Source organism: Puma concolor, chromosome C2 (genome assembly GCF_028749965.1).
Source record: "Puma concolor isolate L17-30 chromosome C2, mPumCon1.1.hap2, whole genome shotgun sequence".
Taxonomy (NCBI): domain Eukaryota; kingdom Metazoa; phylum Chordata; class Mammalia; order Carnivora; family Felidae; genus Puma; species Puma concolor.
The window spans coordinates 144,647,345-144,659,584 of NC_141675.1; the positions used below are offsets into that span (position 1 = coordinate 144,647,345).

At 39.6% G+C, this 12,240-nt stretch overlaps 1 pseudogene; it reads left to right on the forward strand.

The window, feature by feature from the left end:
* The first annotated feature begins 3,433 nt into the window (after nucleotides 1–3,433).
* Nucleotides 3,434–4,053, forward strand: LOC112849715 (small ribosomal subunit protein eS26 pseudogene; annotated as a pseudogene).
* Nucleotides 4,054–12,240: the final 8,187 nt, after the last annotated feature.

Here is a 12,240-nt window from a genome sequence, read left to right on the forward strand (position 1 = left end):
ATAGTCTTCAAAGGCCCTTGACATTTAATATGGAAAAGTGACCTATAAGAATCACGTCATCCACATGTAGTGAAAAGTGAACTAATTACCCAGGGAGATGGGATATACCTGGATCCTGAAAAGATTTATAAGGCAAATTAAAGGCACAACTTTTTTTCTTTTTTTTTTAAATATGAAATTTATTGTCAAATTAGTTTCCATACAACACCCAGTGCTCATCCCAACAGGTGCCCTCCTCAATGCCCATCACTCACCCTCCCCTCCCTCCTACCCCCATCAACCCTCAGTTTTTCTCAGTTTTTAAGAGTCTCTTGTGGTTTGGCTCCCTCCCTCTCTAACTTTTTTTTCCTTCCCCTCCCCCATGGTCTTCTGTTAAGTTTCTCAGGATCCACATAAGAATGAAAACATATGGTATCTGTCTTTCTCTGTATGACTTATTTCACTTAGCATTAACACTCTCCAGTTCCATCCACGTTGCTACAAGAGGCCACATCTCATTCGTTCTCATTGCCAAGTAGTATTCCATTGTGTATGTAAACCACAATTTCTTTATCCATTCATCAGTTGATGGACATTTAGGGTCTTTCCATAATTTGGCTATTGTTGAAAGTGCTGCTATAAACATTGGGGTACAAGTGCCCCTATGCATCAGCACTCCTGTATCCTTTGGGTAAATTCCTAGCAGTGCTATTGCTGGGTCATAGGGTAGTTCTATTTTTAATTTTTTGAGGAAACTCCACACTGTTTTCCAGAGTGGGTGCACCAGTTTGCTTTCCCACCAACAGTGCAAAAGGATTCCCATTTCTCCACATCCTCACCAACATCCACAGTCTCCTGATTTGTTCATTTTAGCCACTCTGACAGGCATGAGGTGGTATCTCAGTGTGGTTTTGATTTGTATTTCCCTGATGAGGAGTGACGTTGAGCATCTTTTCATGTGTCTATTGGCCATCTGGATGTCTTCTTTGAAAAAGTGTCTGTTCCTGTCTTCTGCCCATTTCTTCACTGGATTATTTTTTTTTTTTGGGTGTGGAGTTTGGTGAGTTATTTATAGATTTTAGATACTAGCCCTTTATCTGATATGTCATTTGCAAATATCTTTTTCCATTCCATCAGTTGCCTTTTAGTTTTGTCAATTGTTTCCTTTGCAGTGCAGAAGCTTTTTATCTTGATGAGGTCCCAATAGTTCACTCTCACCATTGTTATTTAACATAGTGTTGTAAGTCCTAGTATACAGCTTTCTCAATTGTCTGTGTATGCGTATGTGTGTGTGTGTGTGTGTGTGTGTTCTTTCAATACTTTCTTGAATATATAACATCTTACTGTGTCCCACATTAAGTAATGAATTAAATAAAACCTTTGCCATGTGTTTATTTAATATTTGTATTGATTTATGTATCATGTTTTTACCTTTAAAAAATTATCTTTTGGGGCGCCTGGGTGGCGCAGTCGGTTAAGCGTCTGACTTCAGCCAGGTCACGATCTCGCGGTACGTGAGTTCGAGCCCCGCGTCAGGCTCTGGGCTGATGGCTCAGAGCCTGGAGCCTGTTTCCGATTCTGTGTCTCCCTCTCTCTCTGCCCCTCCCCCGTTCATGCTCTGTCTCTCTCTGTCCCAAAAATAAATAAACGTTGAAAAAAAAAAAATTTAAAAAAAAAATAAATAAATAAAAAATTATCTTTTAACTTAATAAAAAAAAAGTGCTTCCTGAATGGCAGATAAGGATCTCCAAAAATCTGCTTCTCCATAAAGGCAATAAAAGCTGTGGCAAAAGTCGAAATCAAATTTTTCTGTATTCTGAAAATTAACTAAAGAATTACACAATTCCAAGTCGTGTTTATCAAGAAAAATGGCTGACTCTTGGTAAGAACCATCCTCCTCTCCCCTTGAGGACCAAAAGTTGCACAACGTGATAGCTGTGTGAACCAGCAGTCTAACTGGAGAGGGTAGAATGGGTTTGGAACTTCCCCAAAGCCTGTCAACATTTGACCAATTGTCAACATTTGACCAGTAAAGCCTCTTATTGAAAATCCCCCTTCCCATGACCTGACTTTATTTGACCTGACTCAGAGCATGCTCTGTACCAACATCCCTGATTCTAGGGACTTTGGGAAAAAAAAAATCAATGGCAATTGTTTAATATTGCAGCTATCTGAGATGAGGTTACTGAGTGGGCCTAATCAAAACACTTAAAAAAGAACAACAGGGAAATGAGAGGTCCATAAGAGATTTTGAAAAGCTCACACACATTCTTGGAAATCTAGAAGACCATGTGCATACACAGAAAAGGCCCCAGAAGGTCCTAATCTTTCCTCTCTAGCTTGCCTTGACGCTCTGCACAAGTTAAGACAGAGCTGTAAGATCCCAACACACAAAGGCTGGGAGAGTTATTAGTTCAAAGCATTTATGGAAATCTCTAGGTAATCATTAGCTGACCACTAAGCTAACCAGGCAGAGACTTCAACAGCCACATATGACAAAGAACACAGACTTTACACAAAGACTGCAGAAAAGTCACTAAACCGATAAATAAATAAACAGCAACAATAATAACAAAAACAAAAAAACAGCAACAAAAAAGCCTGGAGAGAGCATCTGATTTCCAGAGTTGCCACAATATATTGTTTAAAACAGAAAAATATTTTTTCAACAGAAAAATATGAGACACACAAAGAAACAAGAATGTGTAGCCCATGCAAAAGAAAACAACCACACAATTCTAACAATGTCCAGACTTTGGACTTTTTAAACGAAGACTTTAAATCACCTAATGAACTAAAGGAAACCATGTTTAAAGAATTAAAGGAAAGTGTGAGAATAATCCAAAACTATAATCAACTATAATCACCTATAATCAATCTTGTAAATTCCATTTACAAGAGCAAAAAAAAATTTAGAAATGAATTTATTTAAAAAATTTTTTTTAACGTTTATTTATTTTTGAGACAGAGAGAGACAGAGCATGAACGCGGGAGGGTCAGAGAGAGAGGGAGACACAGAATCTGAAACAGGTCTCAGGCTCTGAGCTGTCAGCACAGAGCCCGACGCGGGGCTTGAACTCACGGACGGTGAGATCATGACCTGAGCCGAAGTCGGACGCTTAACCGACCGAGCTACCCAGGCGCCCCAGAAATGAATTTATTTAAAGCACAAGACTTATATACAGAAAATACACAAAGGATCAGAAGGCACTATTGTTAAGATGGCAATATTCCACAAATTGATCTATGCGTTCAACTCAATCCCTCTCAAAGTCCCAGCTGCTATTTTTTTTTTTTTTTTTGCAGAAACTGACAGGTTAATATTTATACGGAAACTCATGGAAACAGAACATTCAAAGCAATCTTTTAAAAGATTAAGAAACTTGTAGGATGTAGACTTCCTAGTTTCAAAACTTATTACAAAGCTACAGTAATAAAGTGGTAAAGACAATGTGGTACTGGCATAATTCAATGGATAAACCATAATCTTTTCACTCTCTCGAGTCCTTGCTTCGAAGATGACCAGGAAAAGAAGGAATAATGGTCATGCCAGAAAGGGCCATGGCCAATTGCAGCCTGTTTCCTCCACCAACTTCTCCCACTGCGTGCCCAAGGAAAAGGCCATTAGGAAGTTCATTATTCTGAACATAGTGGAGGCTGCCACCATCAAGGACATTTCTGAAGCAAGTGTCTTGGACGCCTAGATGCTTCTCAAGCTGTATACAAAACTACATTGCTGTGTGAGTTGTGCCATTCACAGCAAAGTAGTTAGGAATCACCCTTGTGAAGCACAGGAGGACCCCACTCTGATTTAGACCCACAGGTGCTGCCTCATGACCTCCATCAAAGCCCATGTAAGGAGATAAGTCTTTAAGGACTGAAGAAAAACTGCTTTGTGCAAAAAATAAAATAAAATAGAGATTATACTTTAAACACACACACACACACACACACACACACACAACAAATCTTTTATCTTTTCAACAAATAGTGTTGGAACAACTGGATGCAAAAGAATAAAGTTGAACCCCTTACCTCACACCATGTATAAAATTAACTATATGGTCTGCAAATATTTTCTCCCATTCTGTAGGTTGTCTTTTCATTTTGTTGAACATGTCCTTGGTAATCAAACTGGAAAGCTGAATGTGTCTTCCCCACAGAAACAATCTGTGTATATGTCAGTCACTTAGGGGTGGGATATGCTTGGGTGACCTGATCTAGGAGTGGTCCTAGTTATTTTAGAGGATGTGTAAGAAATGGACACAGCATTCCCACTTCCAAACAACTAGCCTCTCAACAAATTTAGATCAGACTCATTCTTCTCTTCTTCAAAGATTTTTTATGTCTGTCCTTCTTTTTATTGTTTTTAATCAAATTGATGCTGCATTCTTACAGAAAACTCCTGAATATATGTTCTGAAAATTTACCTCCTGTCATACACAGGGTAGAGAGGAAGACCGAGCAGGGGTTTTCCTGAATGTGTGGCAATAGTAATGACTCATGCTACTTCCTTTTTCTAACACTTTCTATCGGTGGGGAGGAGAAAGCTCACAGTCAGGCCTGGGATAAACCATCTTTATTTAGAGGGTGTCCTTGGCATAGTGATTGCTTTTTTTCTCCTTTTGCCACAATGCAAAGTGAGGAATTAAAAACGCAGAGCAAGTTGGAGAGAGTTTAGAACTGTAACTCTAGGAAAACAAGAAAAAGTTATCTGTAAAATAAATGCAACATATATTAAAATGAATTCCTTTGTATATGCCATAGAGAAAGTCAAACTTCGCCTATTTCTTTATTCTTTTGTGTGGTCAGAGGTACTAAATGACTCTTTAATCATACAAAGCCAATAAAGAGAACAGAGATGGAGAAAAAAAAAGGAGGAAGGAGTGCAAAGAAGATGGTAAGTGTGAACACAGTTTTCCAACGTGGGCAGTCCAGAGAGTATCTCAGTTCCCCAAAAGATGTTTGTTTTGTAATTTTATTGCATTATTCTTTTAGAAGTTTTCTCTCTGAATGGCTAGAAGTCAACAATTCCAGACTCTAAATCTGTCTGCTGAAAGCAAGGCACTCAAGTCCTTTCCAATTCTCTCCACTCATAAAAAGAGGAATAATTGAGGGTTTTAGACGTTAAGAGATGTTTCGAAGCATTGCCCAGAGATTAAACATCAGCAATTATATAACGCTATTCATAACTTAAAACTGAGGGGAAAGAAGCCAAGTCATTGAGGAAACCAGAGCCAAAAAAGGATTGCTATTTAGTTCACCCAACCGTGCTGCTTTTGAAATACTATAATTCAGATCATTCAATGAAACTTGTTTGCTTAAAATTTCCTGTTCTTTATTTAAAAAGAAGGGCTTAGAGTAAGGAAGGCATGAACTGCTATTCCATAAATAGGTATAATTATACCCCACTGTGTGTGGTATTATGAAAATTAAACATTTATCGGTGAAAGACCTAACATGGTCTGGCACATGTTAAGGGATTGGTAAGACTTGGCTGCCATAGTTTTTATTATTACTGCTGGTATTATTGTTATTATGATAGAGGTAGATCTGTGAGTGGCATGGAAATTACTCATAGTTAGATAACTGATCCAAATCATTCAGAATGTTTATATTGTATTTCACGGACATGGACAGAAAATAGAATAACATTTCAGCTTTGGTGTCAACGTAGAATTAGTCAGTGCCAGATTCTCAAAAGAATGCTTATGTTTTATGTTATTGTCCAAAATGAATTTCAGTACCAGACTCCTGCATGTGAGACTTTGACTGCAACAACTAATTTATTTACCGGTTAATTTCTAAATCTTGAGCTATTTATCATTAATACGATGTCATATGCATTAAAAGCACCCTTTATTTATTAAAAAAATTTTTTTCTATTTGTTTTTGAAAGAAAGAGAGTGAGAGAGAGGGAGGGACAAAGAGAGAGGGGGACAGAAGATCTGAAGCGGGCTCTGCATTGACAACAGTGAGCCCACCCCATGCAGGACTGGAACTCACAAACCATGAGATCATGACCCGAGTTGAAGTCAGACACTCAACCGACTGAGCCACCCAGACACCCCCAAAAGCACCGTTTAAATAAAGAATACATGAGAAAAAATGGGACAGACTTTGAAATTTACTAATTGCCTTCTACCTCATCCATCTGGGTTATCTATATCTTTATCTACCTTCAACGAGCCTATTTCATAACCTGTTATTTATTTTTTAATATTTTAAAAAATGTTTTTGTTTATTTTTGAGAGAGAGAGAGAGAAGGGGACAGAGGATCCAAAGCCAGTTCTATGCTGACAGCAAAGAGCCCGATGCAGGGTTTGAACTCAAGAACTGCAAGATCATGACCTGAACCAAAGTCAGCTGCTTCACAGACTGAGCCACCCAGGCATCCCTCCCTTCACAACCTTTTAGATACAGAAGTTAACTTGTGGAAAATTTATTGTAATGCAAACACTTCCTGTCCGCAAAAATGCAAATTGTATTCCAGTGGATATTGAACAGTTTTGCCAGTTTTGCATCTGTTTGCAAATTCATTTCACATTCTTTATCTGACTACAAACTTGTGGTTCTCTTTTAAACTGGCTACAACAGGGGCGCCTGGGTGGCGCAGTCTGTTAAGCGTCCGACTTCAGCCAGGTCACAATCTCGCGGTCCGGGAGTTTGAGCCCCGCGTCAGGCTCAGGGCTGATGGCTCAGAGCCTGGAGCCTGTTTCCGATTCTGTGTCTCCCTCTCTCTCTGCCCCTCCCCCGTTCATGCTCTGTCTCTCTCTGTCCCAAAAATAAATAAACGTTGAAAAAAAAAAAATTAAACTGGCTACAACATCTGTTGGCCCCTCATTAATTCCTGAGGTAAATAAAATCTTCTATACATGGTTATTTTATATTGTGTGAAAGTCGTAATTTTCTCTTCATTTAAATTTATCCTTTAATAAAAAAAGATTTCTTCTTTAATGAGTATAAGCATCAAATTTATATGACTCCCTGAGGAACACATCTGAAATTCAAGCACATAACCTTCCTCACCAGTGTTCTTGTCAAGGTCAGAATTACGCACTTCTTCCTGCAGCTTCTGGACGGTCATTGTCAGAAAGTCAGTCAAAGACGGCTAAGCTTACTAAGCGAAGAATAGAGTCCTGGGAATTTTTTAATAGCTTTTTCTATGGGAGAAAAATCTGCAAAAGTTTCTAAGGCAATGGACAATGAGTTGCCAGGAAAAATAGGTATTAACCAGAGTAAGTGAAATCCCTCTAGAGGGCTTCCTTGAAAGAGAATTTGGAAGCCAGGTTTGGGTTCAGAGAGGATTCAACCCACAAGAATATATTCATAACTAACACTCTTTGAGGTTTTAAACTAAAATTTGGTTAATGTCTTTTAAGAAAGCAAAACATTGAAAAACATTTTGCTTTCATATTTTATCACTATAGGTGCATTGTTTAAAGTATAGAAATAGAGGGGCACCTAGCTGGCTCAGTCGGAGGGGCATGTGACTCTTGCTCTCAGGGTCATGGGTTCAAGTCCCATGTTGGGTATAGAGATTACTTAAATAAATAAACTTTAGGGGCGCCTGGGTGGCACAGTCGGTTAAGCGTCCGACTTCAGCTCAGGTCATGATCTCGCGGTCCGTGAGTTTGAGCCCCGCGTCGGGCTCTGGGCTGATGGCCCAGAGCCTGGAGCTTGCTTCCGGTTCTGTGTCTCCCTCTCTCTCCGACCCTCCCCCGTTCATGCTCTGTCTCTCTCTGTCTCAAAAATAAATAAACGTTAAAAAAAAAAAAAAAACTTTAGAGGCAACTAGGTGGCTCAGTCCATTAAGCCTCTGAATCTTGATTTCGGCTCAGGTCATGATCTCGCAGTTCATGAGTTCTAGACTCGGACTTAGTCCTGGCAGTGCTGAGCCTGCTTGGGATTCTTTCTCTCTCTCCTGTTCTCTCTGCCCCTCCCCTACTCCCATTCACTCTCTGCCTCTCTCAAAATAAATAAATGAACTTAAAAAAAGTAATGAGTGTAACCTTTAAAATAAATAAATAAATGGACTTTAAAAAAACAAATAAATAAAATAAAATATAGGAATAGAACCATTCAGATGTTCTCTAAGTAGTATGCTGCTAAAATTTCAGTCCTTCTTACTTAATTTAATCTTACATAATTGCAGAATTGAATATTTTACAACTATAATACCATTCTACTTATGTAAGTAATATTTTATATAATTGAAATAATTATGTGGGAGGAATTTAGTCAACCCAACTATGTAACCATTCATGTAGGTCATAGAATTATAAAGATATTTAAAATATATTTTTATGTGAATGCGTAGTGCTTCTAACAAAAGAGGTATCAAACTATAATCATATAAGTACTGAAGATTATAAATAATGACCATTTAATGAATATGACTAATTACATTAGTGGGTGTTTAATAAAAAAGGAAGCAAGTATGACAATGTAAGTGTGTGTCACCATGTGGAACATTTAATAAAAGATTACAAAGACCTAATGAGAGCTTTTTTGAATTAATACAATATCTGTTTTTAAAACTAGTAATAATTAAAAAAAACTAGTAATAATCTTTTATTGTGAGTATGCTTCATATATTGCCTATTATTAATCTGATCAGAAGATGAGATAACTTTGTCAATCACTATTCAAGCATCACTTCCCTTGTGAAGCCATTCCTGATGCCCATAAAGCAGAATTAGATGTTCTTTCCTTTCTGTTCCCACAATGTGTATGCCATAAGGCTCAACAATTGTTATTTATCCATGGATCTATATCTATAGGTGTGATATAATAGAAACAATATAGACGTTGGAGTCAAATCAGATTTGAATCCTAAAATCACCAAATTGCTCGTTGAGTGATCATAGATGAGCAAATTAACATGAACCTCACTCAGTAAGAGGCACATAACAATCATTATAGCATTATTGTATATGCTTATATACACAATAGTGTTATATTATTATTGCATATGTTTATATGTACAATAACATTTAGTAATGTTGTGATTAAGACTAAGGGAAATTATTGGGGTGCCTGGCTGGCTTGGTCAGTGGAGCGATGACTCTTGATCTCGAGGTTCTGATTTCAAGCCCCGTGTTGGGTGTAGAGATTGCTTAAAAAGAGTAAAATATTTAAAAAAAAAGATTAAAAAATTGTATATGTTGCCACCTGGAGCATAGCAGGTACTCAAAAAAGTTTAAACATTTCCACCTCTTACCTAGATGGTAAGTAAACTATTTTATCAATTTCATTATATGTTTACCATATAATGCTAAATAAATGTTGTAAGAGAGAAGTGTAAAAGACTAAATTATAAATGTCTTAGAAGTTGTTAGTATTTCCCATCTTGTTTTGATAAGTCATTGTTAATATTCACTTTCTCCTCAACTTGGTTAGAGGTGCTATTTTGACACCCATATTTGAAAAAAAATGCAAACAATTGAGCAATTTATCACCCTTGCGAAATATCCCTGGTGTTCCTTCTTCATTATTGACGGGGAGAGACTAATGTCCAATGCTACTCAACTGGGTAAAGATGAAACATTTGCCCAGGCAGAAAGATCCCATCTTGCCTGCTCATGAAGTCTGGCCTAGGCGAGTGGGGCAGGGGTGCTGGGGGTGCTGGGGCTCTGACACTAGTGGTGTGACCAGACCCTGCCCAACCATCTAGCTGGGCTGCTCACCATTCATTTCCTACCTTCTCACACTAGCCAAACCAGACTTCAGCCAGTCTCTGGACCTGCCACTGACTTTTCACCAGAAAGGTCTTCTGCTTGAACTACATTTCCTCATGTTGTGGCTTGTGTCCTTTGCAACTCAACTCAGTTCCCATTTTGCCTAGAAAATCTTTCTGGGGGCGCCTGGGTGGCTCAGCCAGCTAAGCGTCCGACTTTGGCTCAAGTTTGTGAGTTCGAGCCCCACATCGGGCTCTGTGCTGACAGCAGGCCTGGAACCTGCTTCAGATTCTGTGTCTCCCTTTCTCTCTGCCCCTCTTCCGCTTGCTCACTCTCTCCCTCTCAAAAATAAATAAACATTAAAAATATTTGTAAAAAAAGAAATAAAAAGAAAATTTTTCCGGAATCATCCATATTTCTCTTCTATCCTCATTATGCCCCCTATAAGACAGAAGTTATAGTATCTCTTATAGGCCATGTTCCTCTCTTTTAGGATTAATAAATCACAGGCCAAGTCAAACCTTTATTTTAACAAGCAATGTATAACTATCAGCATTAGTATGCCTCCAATATCCCATGAGATTTATATGTATTATTAGTTGTTTATCTGAGATTCAAATTGAACTGGGCACTCTGTTTTTAAAAAAATTTTTTTTAATGTTCATTTACTTCAGAGAGAGAGACACACAGAGCATGAAGGGGGAGGAACAGAGAGAGGGAGACACAGAATCTGAAGCAGGCTCCAGGCTCTGGGCTGTCAGCACAGAGCCCGACACGGGGCTCAAACCCACAAACCATGAGATCATGACGTGAGCCGAAGTTGGACACTTAACCAACTGAGCCACCCGGGTGCCCAGGCACCCTGTATTTTTCTTTACTAGATCTGGCACTCCTACGCTCCTGTCCTGGGCTACCGTAGTGTATTGTTTCACTTGTCTTGTACCACACCATGAGTCACAGCTGTTACCAGGCTCCTTCGGGGCTCAGCAGAGTGTCCAGACGTTTTGCTTTATCTACCTCACTCTTCCTGATGCTCCACCACCAAACGCCCAGCACAGGGCCTTAAATGCCATTGAGAAAGCAGAAGTAGTGTCCTCAGGCATCCTTTCATTAGCCCAGTTTAGTAGCAAATATCTGTTGAACTCCTGTACAGTGCTGGGCACTGAAGGATGTTCTGGAGATACAACTTCAAACAAGCCACGGCCGTTGTCGTAAAGGAGCTCCCAGCTCACTCAGGAAAACAGGCATGGCAGAAAGCAATCTCAATGGGCGCAATAAGTTCCAGAATAGGGTGAGGCAACAACACGGGGGAGGGCACCAAACCCAGTCTCCGGGGGTTAGAGGAGTCTTCTGGAAGAAAGAGCAGGTAGGTGGAGACCTAATAATTAACAAGAGTGAACAGGTGATGGCAGAGAGAGAGAAGGCATTTAGGCAGAGGGAAGAGCATGCATAAAACCCGAAGGTAAGAAAGAACCTGGCATTCATGCTTAATGATTTAATCAAATCTGCCCTTTATTTCAAGCTTGTTTGACCCGTGGATGCCACTGTCCTTTAAGGCGTCAGGCTTCTTAACAGTTTTTTCTCAAGGAATTCAGTGATAACAGCTCTTTTTTCTCTCTCACCACTTGAGCCTTCTCTGAACTCCAGGTTGGTTTCTCTCTTCTTGGTGTAATCTGACATCGTCTTCACGGATGTAGAGCTGACCGTGACTGGCCTGCTCTGCTCACCTCACTTTCTCCCATCCAGTCTCACCCCCTCTGCTCCATTCAACGTTCTTTCCTATCTTTCCTTCTGTTTACTCCCTCCAGCTCTTGCTGCCCCATGGCGATGGATGCCTGTACCCACAGCTACCTTCTAATCCACTTTGAGTTATTTACCCTCATTCTGTGTCTCCTACCAAACCCAACCTATTCCATAAGGTAGCGCTAGGAACACTCGCAGGATTCCAGTCCTAAAAGGGCAATCACGAGAGAAAATAAAATCACATCCCTGGTGAGAGGGGTAAAAAGGGAAAGAAGGAAGTTCTTAGGTAAAACCCATTTAAATCAAGCTGCCTCTTCACCAATATTCTTCATATTAGTCAGCTATTTTTGGTCATTTTTTTCATCCCTGGCTTGTGCCTCACACCTAGCAAACTGATGATGGAAGAATTTACCTTTTGTTCTTTTTTTTTTTTTTAGTTTATTTATTTTTGAGAGAGAGAGAGAGAGAGAGAGAGAGAGAGAGAGGGAGTCCAGGTGGGGGAGGGGCAAAGAGAGAGGGAGACACAGAATCCAAAACAGGCTCCAGGATCTGAGCTATCAGCACAGAGCCCCACACAGGGGTCAAACCCACGAACTGTGGGATCATGACCTGAGCCAAAGTCGGATGCTCAACCAGCTGAGCCACCCAAGCACCCCAGGAATTTACCTTTTGTCCGAAGTAAATCTTCACTTATGGCCAGGTGGTAGAACTGAACAAATATGATGAACAGTAACTAGCTTTCTGTGCTAAGTGTGAAGTCAGAAGTTTTAAGGGCTTATACAGAGTTTGTGACAACAGGGTATCTGTGTTGGTTAACTTTACGAATGCCCAGGATGCC